The sequence below is a fragment of the Podarcis bocagei genome, assembly GCF_964188305.1.
Source record: "Podarcis bocagei genome assembly, chromosome: 15".
Classification (NCBI taxonomy): domain Eukaryota; kingdom Metazoa; phylum Chordata; class Lepidosauria; order Squamata; family Lacertidae; genus Podarcis; species Podarcis bocagei.
Genome location: NC_138141.1, coordinates 38,350,061 through 38,364,605, shown reverse-complemented (window position 1 = coordinate 38,364,605; position 14,545 = coordinate 38,350,061). Strand labels below are relative to the sequence as shown.

Sequence of the window (14,545 nt, the reverse complement as noted above, 5' to 3'; positions counted from 1 at the left end):
GTACCGAGACAATTGTGACACTTTAAGATGAATGAGGCAAAACAAATAGTAGAGGGTGTGCCAACATAGATCTGGGGAGTGCCAGACATGACTTTCCCTTGCACGTCTTCTGCTGCAACCCTTGAGATTCTCCTTAACCTCAAATCCAGGCAGAGCAATGGAGCACATATTGTAATTACAGGGTTGCTACTTAAATTGGAAGCATTGATCTTTGTGCCAAGATGCAGGTAATGAAATTAATAGCTCTGTGATTATATAATATGGCCTTTCCCTGAAAGCAAACGTCGTACGTTTTATGTAAACCATATTGCCTTGGCTCTTACTGCTGGGCAAAGAACTCAACCTCTTGGTTCTGTTTCTGCCCAAATCTTTATTGCATAAATTGGATCAGTACATAGGCAAAGCACTGGTTACAGGGTATTGCAGACAGAAAAAAAGGCCTAGGTGCATGGCTGAGCGCTAGCTAAGATATTAATCCAACAAGTAGCACACCCCCTGCATCTTCCTTTCAAAGACCGGTGGCAGGAGGGCACAGCTCTTAACATGGCAAGCAGCTGGATCCTCAGGAACGGGCAAGTAAACACATAGACATCAACTGTCCTGATTTGGGCAGGACATCCCGGAATGATAGAAACCATTCTGTGTTGGGAGGGAACATTGTCTTATACACAGAAAAATACGGTAAATATCTTGTTATGTTTGGTTCTGTGTATATTGTAGATATAAAATCTCTTATTGCTTTATTATTATTAAAATGTTGAAGAAAAACAGAGAGAAAAATACACTGCCAAATAAAGGTTATCATCTTGTTTTGCGACCACAGTGGAATAGCTTTATCAAACCGCAAAGCAGAGCTCCTTTGAAGTCCTCTTTGGAACAATGTGTCCTCAAACTCAGATCTTGTGCATGCTCTGAAGCTGAAAGACAAATGTTAGGCGTCCGGGTCTTTTTCTTAGGGAAAGGGTAGCCGACAGGAGGAGACGCCTGAACAAAGCAAGGCAGATATAGGATAAAGGCAGAGTTGTTCATAGCCAAACAACTGTGGAAAATGCATTTGGCTCTCAAGAGCAGTTGCGCTGACAGAAGGAAGCAGGCCAAATGGCGTCTCAACAGCCAGACTTCCCTTTGCAAGGGGTGGGAATGGAACTGGAGAAGAAGGGCCTCTCTCAAACCCTTGGAATGGTTGGCCTCTGCACACAATATCTGTGTTATGTCCCATAATTGAGTCAGAGGATTGGAATCTTTGCCTGCCCAGCAGCTTATTTGAGTTAACCACATCCAATCGACATGTTACTCTGCGTCTAAAGGGCCTAGTGACAGTTTCCCTACCCACAGCAGTGACCAGAGGAGAAAGGACTGCTGGGAGGAGCATAGACAGAATAAACGCCTTGGTGCATCTTCTAACAGCGAAAGTGGATGCCTCCATCTTCCCCAGCTGCAACAAAACATGTCTCTCCCATATCGGTCTCTGCAGCCACTGTAACTCTGCGACGGTTTTAACTTTACCCCCGATGGCACAGTCTTCCATAGTCTCCCAAGACGGACGGATGCCAACAACAGCCTTATCGCTTCTATCACATGACGTGCCCAAACATTGTTTTCGCCACATGAGACTCTTCCCCAGCGCCACCAGCAAGCTTCCTACGTACCTATGAAACGGCCCTGAGGGTCACCATTCAGGGATAGGTGGTGCCACAATTGCACATGGAAGGAACCAATGAATAATAATAATTTAATAATAATAATTTATTATTTATACCCCTTCCATCTGGCTGAGTTTCCCCAGCCACTCTGGGGCGGCTCCCAATCGAGTGTTAAAAACAATATAGCATTAAATATTAAAAACTTCCCTAAACAGGGCTGCCTTCAGACGTCTTTTAAAAATAAGATAGCTGCTTATTTTCTTCACATCTGAAGGCAGGGCGTTCCACAGGGCGGGTGCCACTACTGAAAAGGCCCTCTATCTGGTTCCCTGTCACCTCACTTCTCGCAATGAGGGAACTGCCAGAAGGCCCTGGTGCTGGATCTCAGTGTCCAGGCTGAACGATGGGGGTGGAGATGCTCCTTCAGAATGAATGGCATTGAGGTCACACACCCATGGAGTGCTACGTGGTTCCATAGCCTGGCTCCTGCATGGGCCAATCAGACTGTTCGCCACAGCGATTGAACCTGGGACCTGATCTCATGCAAATCATCATCTGCTCGCCCCTGGAGCTATGGCCCTTTCCCTTCCACAACCTCCTGGCTGCAACCTGGCAACTTTATCTCAGCTGGGAAGCTATAATCCTTTAACGTAGGTAGGTGACAAGCTCCCACATAGGCAGCCGAGACCCTTTTTCCAGGAGCTCAAGTGTTTCAAATAGCTGCTTCTGAGGTTGTTTTGACGAGGCATTTTAATCATTAACCACTTTAAAAGCTGCTTTCCTAGAGAGAGGCCAAATATGGTTATTGTATTATAGGGTAAAAGGGAGAGACCCTGGACGTCATTGCACCTAGGCTGTCCTATGTCACCTTCCCAGTTTCAAGCAGGGCAACCAGATGCAAAACACACCACAGCTGTCCTATAATCGTACGCGTCACCCTCATTATCTAGGGTTGGCGTATTTTGAAGAGCAAAAAAGAGGACACATTTGCCAACTTATACTTTTAACTATGGATCCTCTCATCATGAAAAAGAGGACATATGGCATGCCAAAGTTGGCTTCCAAACCATTTACAAGTACAGTGGTACCTCGGGTTACAGACGCTTCAGGTTACAGACTCCGCTAACCCAGAAATATTACCACAGGTCAAGAACTTTGCTTCTGGATGAGAACAGAAATCGTGCTCTGGCGGTGCGGTGGCAGCAGGAGGCCCCATTAGCTAAAGTGGTGCTTCAGGTTAAGAATAGTTCAGTTAAGAACGGACCTCCGGAACAAATTAAGTTCTTAACCCGAGATACCACTGTACAGTAGTACCTTGGTTCTTGAATTTAATCCGTTCAAGGAGTCCGTTCAACTCCCGAAACGGTTCAAAAACCAAGGCGTGGCTTCTGATTAGCTGCAGGAGCTTCCTGAACTCAAGCGGAAGAGCTGTGTCGGATGTTCAGCTTCCGAAAAATGTTCGCAAACTGGAACACTCACTTCTGGGTTTGAGACGTTCGGGAGCCAATTTGTTTGGGAGCCAAGCCGTTCAACTACCAAGGTACCACTGTATACAACCAATGACAGAAACATAAATGCACCTAGCTTTAAAAAAAATACAGTAAAACAATCCCATCAACACATTAAAATAAACACCTGCGATTAAAATGTGCAAAAAAGCAAGCCAGGCGTGGGAAAGCTTTGGCTCTCTGGCTGTTGCTGAAGGACAACTCCCAACAACTCCTTGGCTTGCAGGTTTCCCATTGAGGCATCTGGTTGGCTGCTGTGAGAGCAGGATGCTGGACCAGATGGGCCACTGGCTTGATCCACTAGGTTTGTCATTATGTTCCTTAAAGGTAAAGGGACCCCTGACCATTAGGTCCAGTCGTGGCCGACTCTGGGGTTGCGGCGCTCATCTCTTTATTGGCCGAGGGAGCCGGCGTACAGCTTCTGGGTCATGTGGCCAGCATGACTAAGCCGCTTCTGGCAAACCAGAGCAGCACACGGAAACGGCGTTTACCTTCCCGCCGGAGCGGTACCTATTTATCTACTTGCACTTTGACGTGCTTTCGAACTGCTAGGTTGGCAGGAGCAGGGACCGAGCAACGGGGGCTCACCCCGTCGCAGGGATTCGAACCGCCGACCTTCTGATCAGCAAGCCCTAGGCTCTGTGGTTTAACCCACAGCGCCACCTGCGTCCCTGATGTTCCTTAGGTATGGTCAATTGCAGGGATGGTGGGAACAGCCGTTCATCAACACCTGGAGGACCAAAGGTTCCCTGCAACTCGTGCAGATGAGGTCATTTCAGTAGGTGTTACCTTGCATAACAAGCTAGACTTGCTGAAATCCTGTCTTTTACACCAGTGTTAATGGTTGGTGCGGAAGGGAGCCCTGTTTTCTTACACATCTGGCCACTCTTAATTTGAAAGCTATCGCTCAGAAGTTCATGCTGTCAGGGTTGTTGTTCAATACAGCTGTGAGCTCAGGTGGTCGTTGGTCTATCTAGTTCAGTTTTGGGTCACCGTGGATAGTACCATAAAATGGAATAAAAAGAAAATACCAGGAATGGTCTATACTAGAAAGTTCAAATAACTTAAGGGCTGTCACATGGAAGATGGAGCAAGCCAGTTTTCTCCTGCCGTGGAGGGTAGGACTCGAACCAATGGCCTCAAATTACAAGGAAATATCAGGAAGAGCTTTGATAGTTGTGGACTCTCCTTCCCAATACGTTTCCGAGCACAATTCAAAGTGTTGGAGCTGACCTTTCAAGCCCTAAACGGCCTCGGTCCAGTATACCTGAAGAAGCGTCTCCACCCTCATCGTTCTGCCCAGACACTGAGGTCCAGCGCCGAGGGCCTTCTGGCGGTTCCTCCCCTGCGAGAAGCCAAGTTACAGGGAACCAGGCAGAGGGCCTTCTCGGTAGTGGCGCCCGCCCTGTGGAACGTCCTCCCATCAGATGTCAAAGAGAAAAACAACTACCTGACATTCAGAAGACATCTTAAGGCAGCCCTGTTCAGGGAAGTTTTTAACGTGTGATATTTTACTGTATTTTTGGTTTCCATGGAAGCCGCCCAGAGTGGCTGGGGAGGCCCAGCCAGATGGGCGGGGTATAAATAAAAAATTATTATTATTATTATTATTATTATTATTATTATTATTATTATTAACCTCATTAACCTCATTTCTACTTGATGACCCTTGGGGTCCCTTCTAACTATGATTCTACAAACCTTCCTACAGTTGAGGTTTTGATAATGTGCCATTTCATTTCATTGATTAATTACTTGGTTAACAAGCAGGTGGTTAATCAGCAATGATCATTTGACCAGTTGAAAGCAATCATAAGGCTGTGCTGATAAGATCTGCTTACAGCTCCGATGCACCGTTTTATCAGTCAACACAGGAAGAGTGGGGGAACTAACAGCAGTAAATCAGAAAAGGGGAAGCTCAATATTTGCTTTCTTGTTTGCACAAAGCAGTTGGAATAACATGGCTCACAATATTTTTGAGGTTCAGTGTTTTTGTATTTTTGTTTTTCAGTCCATGTCAGAGATCAGCTCCCCTCCTTCCCTGATGTGAAATCTACCATAAGAACAAGAGCAACAACAACAAAACCCACAGGGTTAATTGGAAGAAAGGGAGGGTTTCTCAAGCTGCCATCGTTTATTGGTGTTAATAAATTACTTGTTAAGATGATAGATTTGGGGCAAAGGGGGGAAATTGATTAAATGACTTTCCATTCTGTTCATAACAGGAGCGGCTGGAGCGGCCTGTAGCCCTCCCTCATTTTTACAAAGGAGTGCCAAATTGTGTAGCTGATGCAAAACCTCGCACAGTAGTAGAGCAGGCCTTGCTGTTTCCCAGGCTTCAGCAATGTCACCGAACACCTCTCAATAGGTTGTACCCATGCTAGCCCGACTCTGAGTAAACCCACTGAAATCAATAAATGAGACTAAGTTTGGTCCTTTAATTAAAAATGGGCCTACTCTGAGTAGGACTTGGTTGGATTTTACCTCAGGTCACTGCACTGAACAAACACTGAGCTCACCTTGGCGCCCAGGAAAGGTGCCTAGCTTGTAAGTCTGGGGGGGGGTGGTGGTGGAGAGAAACCAAGAGAACAAACATCGAGAGACCCATCCCTAATTCCATCTGGTCTATTTTGCAAAACATTGCTTATTTATAGACATAAGTAAGTGAGGATTATATTTCTAGAGCTGGCACAAATGTTGGTGTGGTTTTTGTTCTTGTTTTCATTCTAGCCATGCTACCCATCCTTCAAAAAACAAACAAACAAAAAAAACTAACAGAAATTCAGCCCCCCCCCCCAATTCCCCTCACAGAACCTACAGTTCCCAGATTTCACTGAGAAGAGGGATTGAAGGACAAACCACTCCAATAAGTGTTGCTCGTAGGGACACATCCTAAAAACTCTCAGCACCTGGATTAACTACAGGTTGCTCTGGAGGAAGCCATGACTGCTTAAAATTGTACAATACTGCTTTAAATGTACAGTGTCGATGTGTCCAGAGAAGGGAAGCCCACCAAAGCTGGAGTCATGTGGGTGAGGAAAGTTCGCGTATTGGCTTGAAATCAAGCAAGAATACTCATCGCAAAGTATTGGAAGACACAAGATCTACCCACTCTGGAAGAATGGCAAATGAAGGTGATAGACTACATGGGACTGGCTGAAATGACTGGCAGAATCCGAGACCAGGGGAAGGAGACGGCGGAAGAAGATTGGAAGAAATTTAAAATCTATCTTAAGAGACATTGTAAAATTAATGAGTGTTAAAATGTTGCGTTTATAGAAAATAATCGGACTACAGCTGTAAAGATTAAGTTAAAAGAAAAGAAAGGATTACAATTAGATAAAATTAAGGGTGAGGATTTGCTGAACTAAATACTTGAAATTGGAATGCAGAAAGGGGAGGTATGAGGAGGTCGGTGAAGTAAGTTTTAAGAAAATAAGGATTTGAAATTATACTTGTCTGTTTGTGTGTGTGTGTGTGTTTGTTTGTACAGTGGTGCCTCGCAAGACGAAATTAATTCGTTCCGCGAGTTTTGCCGTCTAGCGAATTTTTCATCTTGCGAAGCACGGTTTAAACGGCTTAACAAAGTCGCAAGACGTTTTCGTCTTGCGAAGCAAGCCCATAGGGAAATTCGTCTTGCGAGGCAAATCGCGGACGAAAAAACCTTTCGTCTAGCGAGTTTTTTGTCTTGCGAGGCATTCGTCTTGCGAGGTACCACTGTATTGTGTATGTTTATATAATTTGTGAAAACTCAATAAATATTTTTTTTAAAAAAGAAATCATTCCTACTGAAGGAAAAGCATCATAAGGCTACACTACCTTTGACTGTAGTTACTTTTGATGTTACAGGGATAACGCTAAATGTCACTCAATCATTGAGCTGGTCCTTGTATCATAAAGAGGGGCTGCCATCATCCCCAGGCCTCTTCTGTACCTGCAACACTCCTTTGCCCTCTTCGCAAACCTTCTCAGCATCTCCCATCAAAGCAAACAAAAACTCATTAACCATTAACAGCTTTAATCATAAACCCAACATGCTCGTTTTTTAAACACGCACAACACCTTCCTTCCAAGTGCCACGAGGGCTTCTCTGCCGCCACCCTTGGAGTAACCCTTGCCCCCTGTTTCCTCACTCACCTGCTTTTATAACTGCTTTGTTGCGATTCAGATTTTTGGTGCCAAAGTCTGACTTTGTTAACTCATGCATTATTTGAGTTATGCAGCTGCACAAGAGTTATTCGGGCCAGTCAAGCAGCCAAACTGAGCTGCACCTGGCCTGGAGAGCCCCATTCAGCACAGGAGCACCATCTGCGCAATAGGTTTAAAGCAGTACTGTACCACAAGTGGTGCTGTGGCTTAAACCACAGAGCTAAGGACTTCCGATCAGAAGGTTGGCGGTTCGAATCCCCGCGATGGGGTGAGCTCCCATTGCTCGGTCCCTGCTCCTGCCAACCTAGCAGTTCGAAAACAGTCAAAGTGCAAGTAGATAAATAGGTACCACTCCGGCAGGATGGTAAACAGTGTTTCCGTGCACAGCTCTGGTTCGCCAGAAGCGGCTTAGTCATGCTGGCCACATGACCTGGAAGCTGTACACCGGCTCCCTCGGCCAATAAAGCGAGATGAGCGCCGCAACCCCAGAGTCGGCCACGACTGGACCTAATGGTCAGGGGTCCCTTTAGCTTTACCAATTTACATGGTCATGGCTTTCCCCAGAGAATTCTGGAAACTGTAGTTAGTTAAGGTTGCTGAGAGTTAGTAGGGGACCCTTATTCCCCTTACAGAACTACAAATCCTGAATGGTTTAACAAGCAATACCTCTTTCCCAAGGGAACTCTGGGAATTGGAGAGCTCTGTAAAGAGGGGTCTCCTAGTACTGCAGCTCTCATCACCCTTAACAAACTACGGTACTATTCCCAGAATTCTTTGGGGAAAGCCATAACAGTTTAAAGAAGTAGGAACACAGTTTTTAACACACCCTGTTTTTAATACTGTGTTGAATTTAAAACTGTTGTAACTTGCCCTGGGATAATTATTTAAAGTAAAAAACTGCATCTTTTGTCTGTGTATGAGGAGGATTATGAAAGATCACTGTCAATCCCTGTTTGAACTCTCATCTTCCAGGATATGCTATTCTTTCGCTAATGACATATCATCGTACCCGGAAACTTGTTTTTGTTTTGGCAAAGTGTGCCACAGTAACATGATACTCGACCTCCTTGTTCTTCATGGTCAAACGATTTCATGCAAGAGCTGGCAGAGGAAAGGGAAGCCACGTTGCTGCACGCCAACAAAAAGCGTTCAGCAAACACACACACAAGGCCTGTAGGAAGGCTCTGAATCACTTGCCTAGATCTGCCACACTGACAGGTCATTTAGAACTCCAATTAATGAGGTGGTTTTTTACCTTCACACTTCCACTCCTTGCCACATTTTGGACACCTTCCTGCTTGCCTGAAAGTAATCCTTAGTCTGTTAGCTATTTCCAAGTCTGAAAAGATACTCTTAATTAGGGTCGTGGGTTCGAGTCCTTGGTTGGGCAAAATATTCCTGCATTTTGCAGGGGGTGGGCTAGATGGTCCTCGTGGTCCCTTCCAATTCTATGATTGTATAAAAAAGCACAAAACCAGGGGGACATAGCAGTGAGGCTCTAACACAGGGGTGGGAAAAGCTTTTCACCCTTCTGGGGAATCTTCCAGTGGCATTTAGTGCAAGAGGTAAAAGTGGGCAGAGCAACAATTTCATATTTTACTACTGTACAATATGCTAATTTACACAGCCACCCGCCTCTGCATCTATTGAGGCAAGAAAGAGGAATTACTAGAGTTCAAGGACACAGTATTAACTAATGAGTATTTATTTCATTTTATTGATGTTTTCATGGATCTTTTGTCATCTCTATCCTTTTATTTTGCACTCTGTGTATTGCTATATTTTTATGGAAGTGCAGATTATAAACTTGTAAAGCAAATAAATGCGAGGCAAACTCTACACCCCCTGAGCCCTTCTGATGTCTCTTTACTGCCATGGCACTTGTTTGTTCCTTTGACATCAAACATTTCCTATGAATCTGTGGAGTCCCAGCACTTCCTTGCTGTTTTCTAAAGCTCTTTGTGGCAGTCAAGTACTGCAGGGCCACCAGCACTGCTTCAAAAAGAGGACGTGCCTTGCTTGTCTCCTATGCTGTTCTCAGTTTCTGAGCCTTGCAACAAGGTTAACCAAACAGTGGTTTTTATCAACGGCCTTGATTGTCTCTGTCCAAACAGGCTTGCAATGTGACTCACTCCAGCTGAACTGCTTGCAGAGTTACTCCAAAAAGCATCATGTGGAAGATGACTCCATCAAAAGGAGTGAGGCTTTATACACGTACTCATAAAGGTTTCACATTATATTTCAGCTGTGATGGATGAAAATCCATTGCTCTGCGATGTGCAATCCCTTGTCATCTACTAAAACAAGGAAAAAGACTGTTGTGACTCAGTGGACAAGTCTCTGTTTTTGTACATAGAAGGTCCCAGGTTCAAGCCTTGTTGGTTTTGCTTTAAGGATTGTGATTAGACATAAGTTTTCTCTCCACATAACGTCTGCAGGTCAAGTGAAAAACACAGGAGCAATGTATGTGTAACCTTAAGAGTTATTGATTCACTTTCTTTTCATTTTGACCTCTGATTCCCCCTCTGAATTTGTCAAATTAAAGGTTAATTCAGAGGTTGTTATCAATATGCATATCAGCTATTGCTTTTGTTCTTTGGGAATCTAAAGTCTTTTAAAAACAAAAACAGCTAAGGGACAAACTTTGAGAACTTTTTGGCTTAGGCATGAACCAACACACCAGTCCTTAAGCTGTGATAGGAAAGTGGGATAATAGATTGTGGCAATATTGGGAGTCACAGTTCCAGTGGTTCATTTAGGCAGTTTTAGACGCTGGACTTCATGGTCTTACTGGCAGCTTCCTCTTTAAATGACAAGATGTACGACTTTGCTTAATTAAAACTGTGGCAAACCAGCCCTGCTGTGTTACAGGACTGTTCTAGGTCATTATGATGAAAGGGGCCCTGGACTTCTGCCTCAAAATCTTGCTCTGATGGCACCACTTGCCAGTTTCCACATAAGGTTTTGCTGTCCAGTGTTCTGAAATCAACGAATACTAGCTGCATTCACACAATACATTTAAAGCACATGATCTGCCATACCCTTCAACATTTATCTGATGAAAATACGGATGTCCTATTACATAATTATAATTTTACCATTTATACCCCACACATCTTACTGGGTTGCCCCAGCCACTCTGGGCAGCTTCCAACATACATAAAAACATAACAAAATATTAACCATTAAAAAAACCCCTTCCCTATACAGTACAGGATTGCCTTCAAATGGCTTGCTGGTGAGTGGATAACTCCATACCCTCCAACATTTCTCTGATGAAAACAGGGATGTCCTAAGGAAAAGCGGGACATTTCGGGATCAAATCAGAAACTGAGATAGCTTCTCTAAATCTGGGATGTCCCTGGAAAATAGGGACACTGGGAGAGTCTGGGTCTACCCACCCCCAGAATACTGGGAACTGTAATTCGCCTCACAGATCTACAATTCCCAGCACCCTTAACAAACTACAGTCTCCAGGATTCTTTGAAGGAAGTTATGAATTTGAAATGGACTTGAACTATATGGTATGTATGCAGCCATTGTTTCTGAGACAGATGCTGGCCACTTCATCAAGTGATAATTGTTTTCACTTCCCCATTCCACAACAACCCATTTTAATCTTGAGGAACCCTCAATCAGATTGGCACTCAGTTTAGTAAATAAGCCGTGCATCTGCTGCGTTAAACCAATTGTGTGGTTTAGCAATTTGCAACATTATTGGAATGTGCAATTGTGTGTTCCCTGTCGTAATGGCTTGACTTTGCGAGCTGAATGACTGAAGGCACGTTTTGATTTTTCAGATCTAGTTCTTTTGTAAAAACAAAAACAAAAAAATCCCGCCACCAATTCCACTTCAACTTCTTCAGAGTTTATTTGGGCAGTCAAGGGCACATCTGTTGCTGCAACAACCTCAAAGGGTGAGAGAATGTATTTGGAACACATTTTGACATCAATAACCCAGGAACAGAGACATATCGAAGGGGTTTCTTCCAGACCACGACTATTAAACTTATTTATCATGTCCAGCAAATACCAAGAGATGGGAGATTTAAGGGTGAGGTGGCACGAATATCTTGGCATCATATAGAGTGTTATTTGAGGATGCAAAGGCATCTCTCCCAGTTGCTGTCGTTGGAATAAGTTGTGGCCAAAAGCACAGCTCTGAGAAAGCAGAAAAATAACCACCGGGGTGGGGGGTGAGCTGTGTCTGCCAGCTCAAATCCTAAACATCTCAGTAATAAGTGCCATGGAGTTAAATGGGGCTACATCTAAGTAGAGGGACGCGGGTGGCGCTGTGGGTTAAACCACATAGCCTAGGACTTGCCGATCAGAAGGTTGGTGGTTCGAATCCCGGCGACGGGGTGAGCTCCCGTTGCTCGGTCCCAGCTCCTGCCAACCTAGCAGTTCAAAAGCACATCAAAGTGCAAGTAGATAAATAGGTACCGCTCCGGTGGGAAGGTAACAGCGTTTCTGTGCGCTGCTTTGGTTCGCCAGAAGCGGCTTAGTCATGCTGGCCACATGACCCGGAAGCTGTATGCCGGCTCCCTCGGCCAATAAAGCGAGATGAGCGCCGCAACCCCAGAGTCGGTCACGACTGGACCTAATGGTCAGGGATCCCTTTACCTTTACCTTTACTTTACATCTAAGTATAAATGGGTAGAGCGTTGCAGGTGGCATCTTTCTGAATCTACAGCCCCTGGTTCCCACATGCAGCTGAATGAGATTATAGAGGATTAAGGTGGGAGATAACATTTAGGAATGTTCCCCTATGTTAAAAACAAAAGAAAGCCCTTATCTGCAAATAGAGAACCAGCACAGCAGGCAACCATCTGGGAGAGACCCATCTCACCTCCCTCATGCAGTAAGAGGACAGAACAGCAGCTTTGTACTCTCCCTGGGGGAAGCTGTGTGGTTTGGGCCTAGAGGAAAAGGGCAAATGAGGGCTTTTTGCCCGAAGGCGCTACAAAACTTGGCAGCGGGTGCCGATACGATATGGGAGTTGAATGGTGTTTTTCCCGATTCTCCTTTGAAAATTCCAGGCCTTATTTTTACAAGTTTTTGAGAACCTCGGGTTTTGGTATTAGCCAACACACCAGTTGTCTTTGTCCTTGTCTTTGTCCATTGTCCATGGAGTTTTCTTGGCAGGGATACTGGAGTGGCTTGCTGGTTCCTGCTCCAGGTGGATCACGTTTGGTCAAACTCTCCACTATGACCTGTCCATCTTGGGTGGCCCTGCACGGCATAGCTCATAGCTTCTCTGAGTTATTCAAGCCCCTTCGCCACGGCCATACATCACACATCAGTAGTGATGTATGGAAGTGAGAGCTGACCATAAAGAAAGCTGATCGCCAAAGAATTGATGCTTTTGAATTATGGTGCTGGAGGAGACTCTTGAGAGTCCCATGGACTGCAAGAAGATCAAACCTATCCATTCTTCAGGAAATCAGCCCTGAGTGCTCACTGGAAGGACAGATCCTGAAGCTGAGGCTCCAATACTTTGGCCACGTCATGAGAAGAGAAGACTCCCTGGAAAAGACCCTGATGTTGGGAAAGATGGAGGGCACAAGGAGAAGGGGACGACAGAGGACGAGATGGTTGGACGGTGTTCTCGAAGCTACAAACATGAGTCTGACCAAACTGCAGGAGGCAGTGGAAGACAGGAGTGCCTGGCGCGCTCTGGTTCATGGGGTCACGAAGAGTCGGACACGACTAAATGACTAAACAACAACAACAACACACCAATTCTCGGGATATAATAGGAAGGTGAGGCCTTGGCATGGAAAGGAAGCTGAGCGTGTATTTTTCCACAGGCCTGGAATCTGCCCTTCAGTATTCCAAATATTAGCCAGATAGATCCTGACGTTCATTTATTTTCCCCAAAACTTATAACAACACTATAAAATGGGGTCATCTGTCAAAACTGATCGGCAGTAGGGCTATGTACACATTGAAAGCACATTCCACTCCTGCCTGAAGAAGGATCCTGAGAGCTGTATTTTATTAAGGGTGCTGGGAATTGTAGCTATGTGAGAAGTAAATTTTAATTCACAGGATTATTGGCATCAGGTGTGTGTGAATGTGTATGCCAGGCAGACACAAACAGAAGGACTTATTCACTCAGCAAATAATGGGTCGCATCCCATGTGAGCCCTACTCAGACTAGGCTTATTGAAATTGATGGATATGATTCAATTCCATTAATTTCAGTGGGTCTACTCTCAGTAGGACTGACATTGGATACAACCCAATGTAATGAATTGCCAGAGGTGTACCTAGGAGTTGGAAACAAAGATCATCTTTCTTGCACTGTGGCACAAAGGTGTGCAATTTTCCCCCAAACGTCTTCCTCACCCTCGCCCTCACTTTGGTCCCTTTGACTACTTGTAAAATGTAGTGATTTCTAATGCGGATATTGCTGTAATTTCCCCTTTTTCTTTTTTGAGGTGGACCCAAAGGAACAAGGGACCCAAGGAACACTCTGTGAATTGCCACACAATGTTTTGATAGCCACTGACATAAGACTTTATCCACACTTCCTCCTGTCCTGCCCCCAGAGCGAAAAAAAAACATTATTTAGTGCTCAATAGGAATAAACAGCAATTCAGGTTTTTCCACGGATTGCCATTTGTTCCAATTTAGTGCCAAAGAGCAGGTTTTCCCTTGGGAAGGAGCGGGGCAAGGGGAAAATTATTCAGACCTGTGCTTTTTACACACAGGACAAGAGCAAGGTGGATAAGTCCTAGATTCCTTCAAAAGGGAGTTATTAACAGGATCTTGATGGCTTTATGGAAACTCTCTGTTCATTGGCACTGTACCATTGCACACTATTTTCTTAAGATTAACAACATGGGAGGGTGCCTTCTGCTTCTGCATTTCTCCCGGGTTGGCCACTGCAGCTAGCAGGATGCTCAACTTATTTAGGCCTTTGGCCTGACCCAACACGGCTGCCCTTATGCTCTTAATCCTTAAACATTGACAGGTGAAGGAACAGCACATTTTTAATGTTTGATGTTTTATCGTGTTTTTCATATTCTGCTGGGAGCAGCCCAGAGTGGCTGGGGAATAAATTATTGTTATTATTACTGTATTATTATTATTATTTTCTGGCACTTAAAAGAATCAGGGAGCTCCCCAAATTCTTTTAAGTGCCAGAAAATATTATTATTATTATTATTATTATTATTATTATTATTATTATTATTATTATTATTATTATTATTATTATACGTATATATATTTACACAC

At 44.5% G+C, this 14,545-nt stretch overlaps 1 protein-coding gene across 2 annotated transcripts in view; it reads left to right on the top strand.

The window, feature by feature from the left end:
- The window catches only part of EVI2A (ecotropic viral integration site 2A), a 242,082-nt gene that overhangs the window by 117,735 nt on the left and 109,802 nt on the right, over window positions 1-14,545 (top strand). The gene's annotated exons all lie outside the window — the stretch shown is intronic.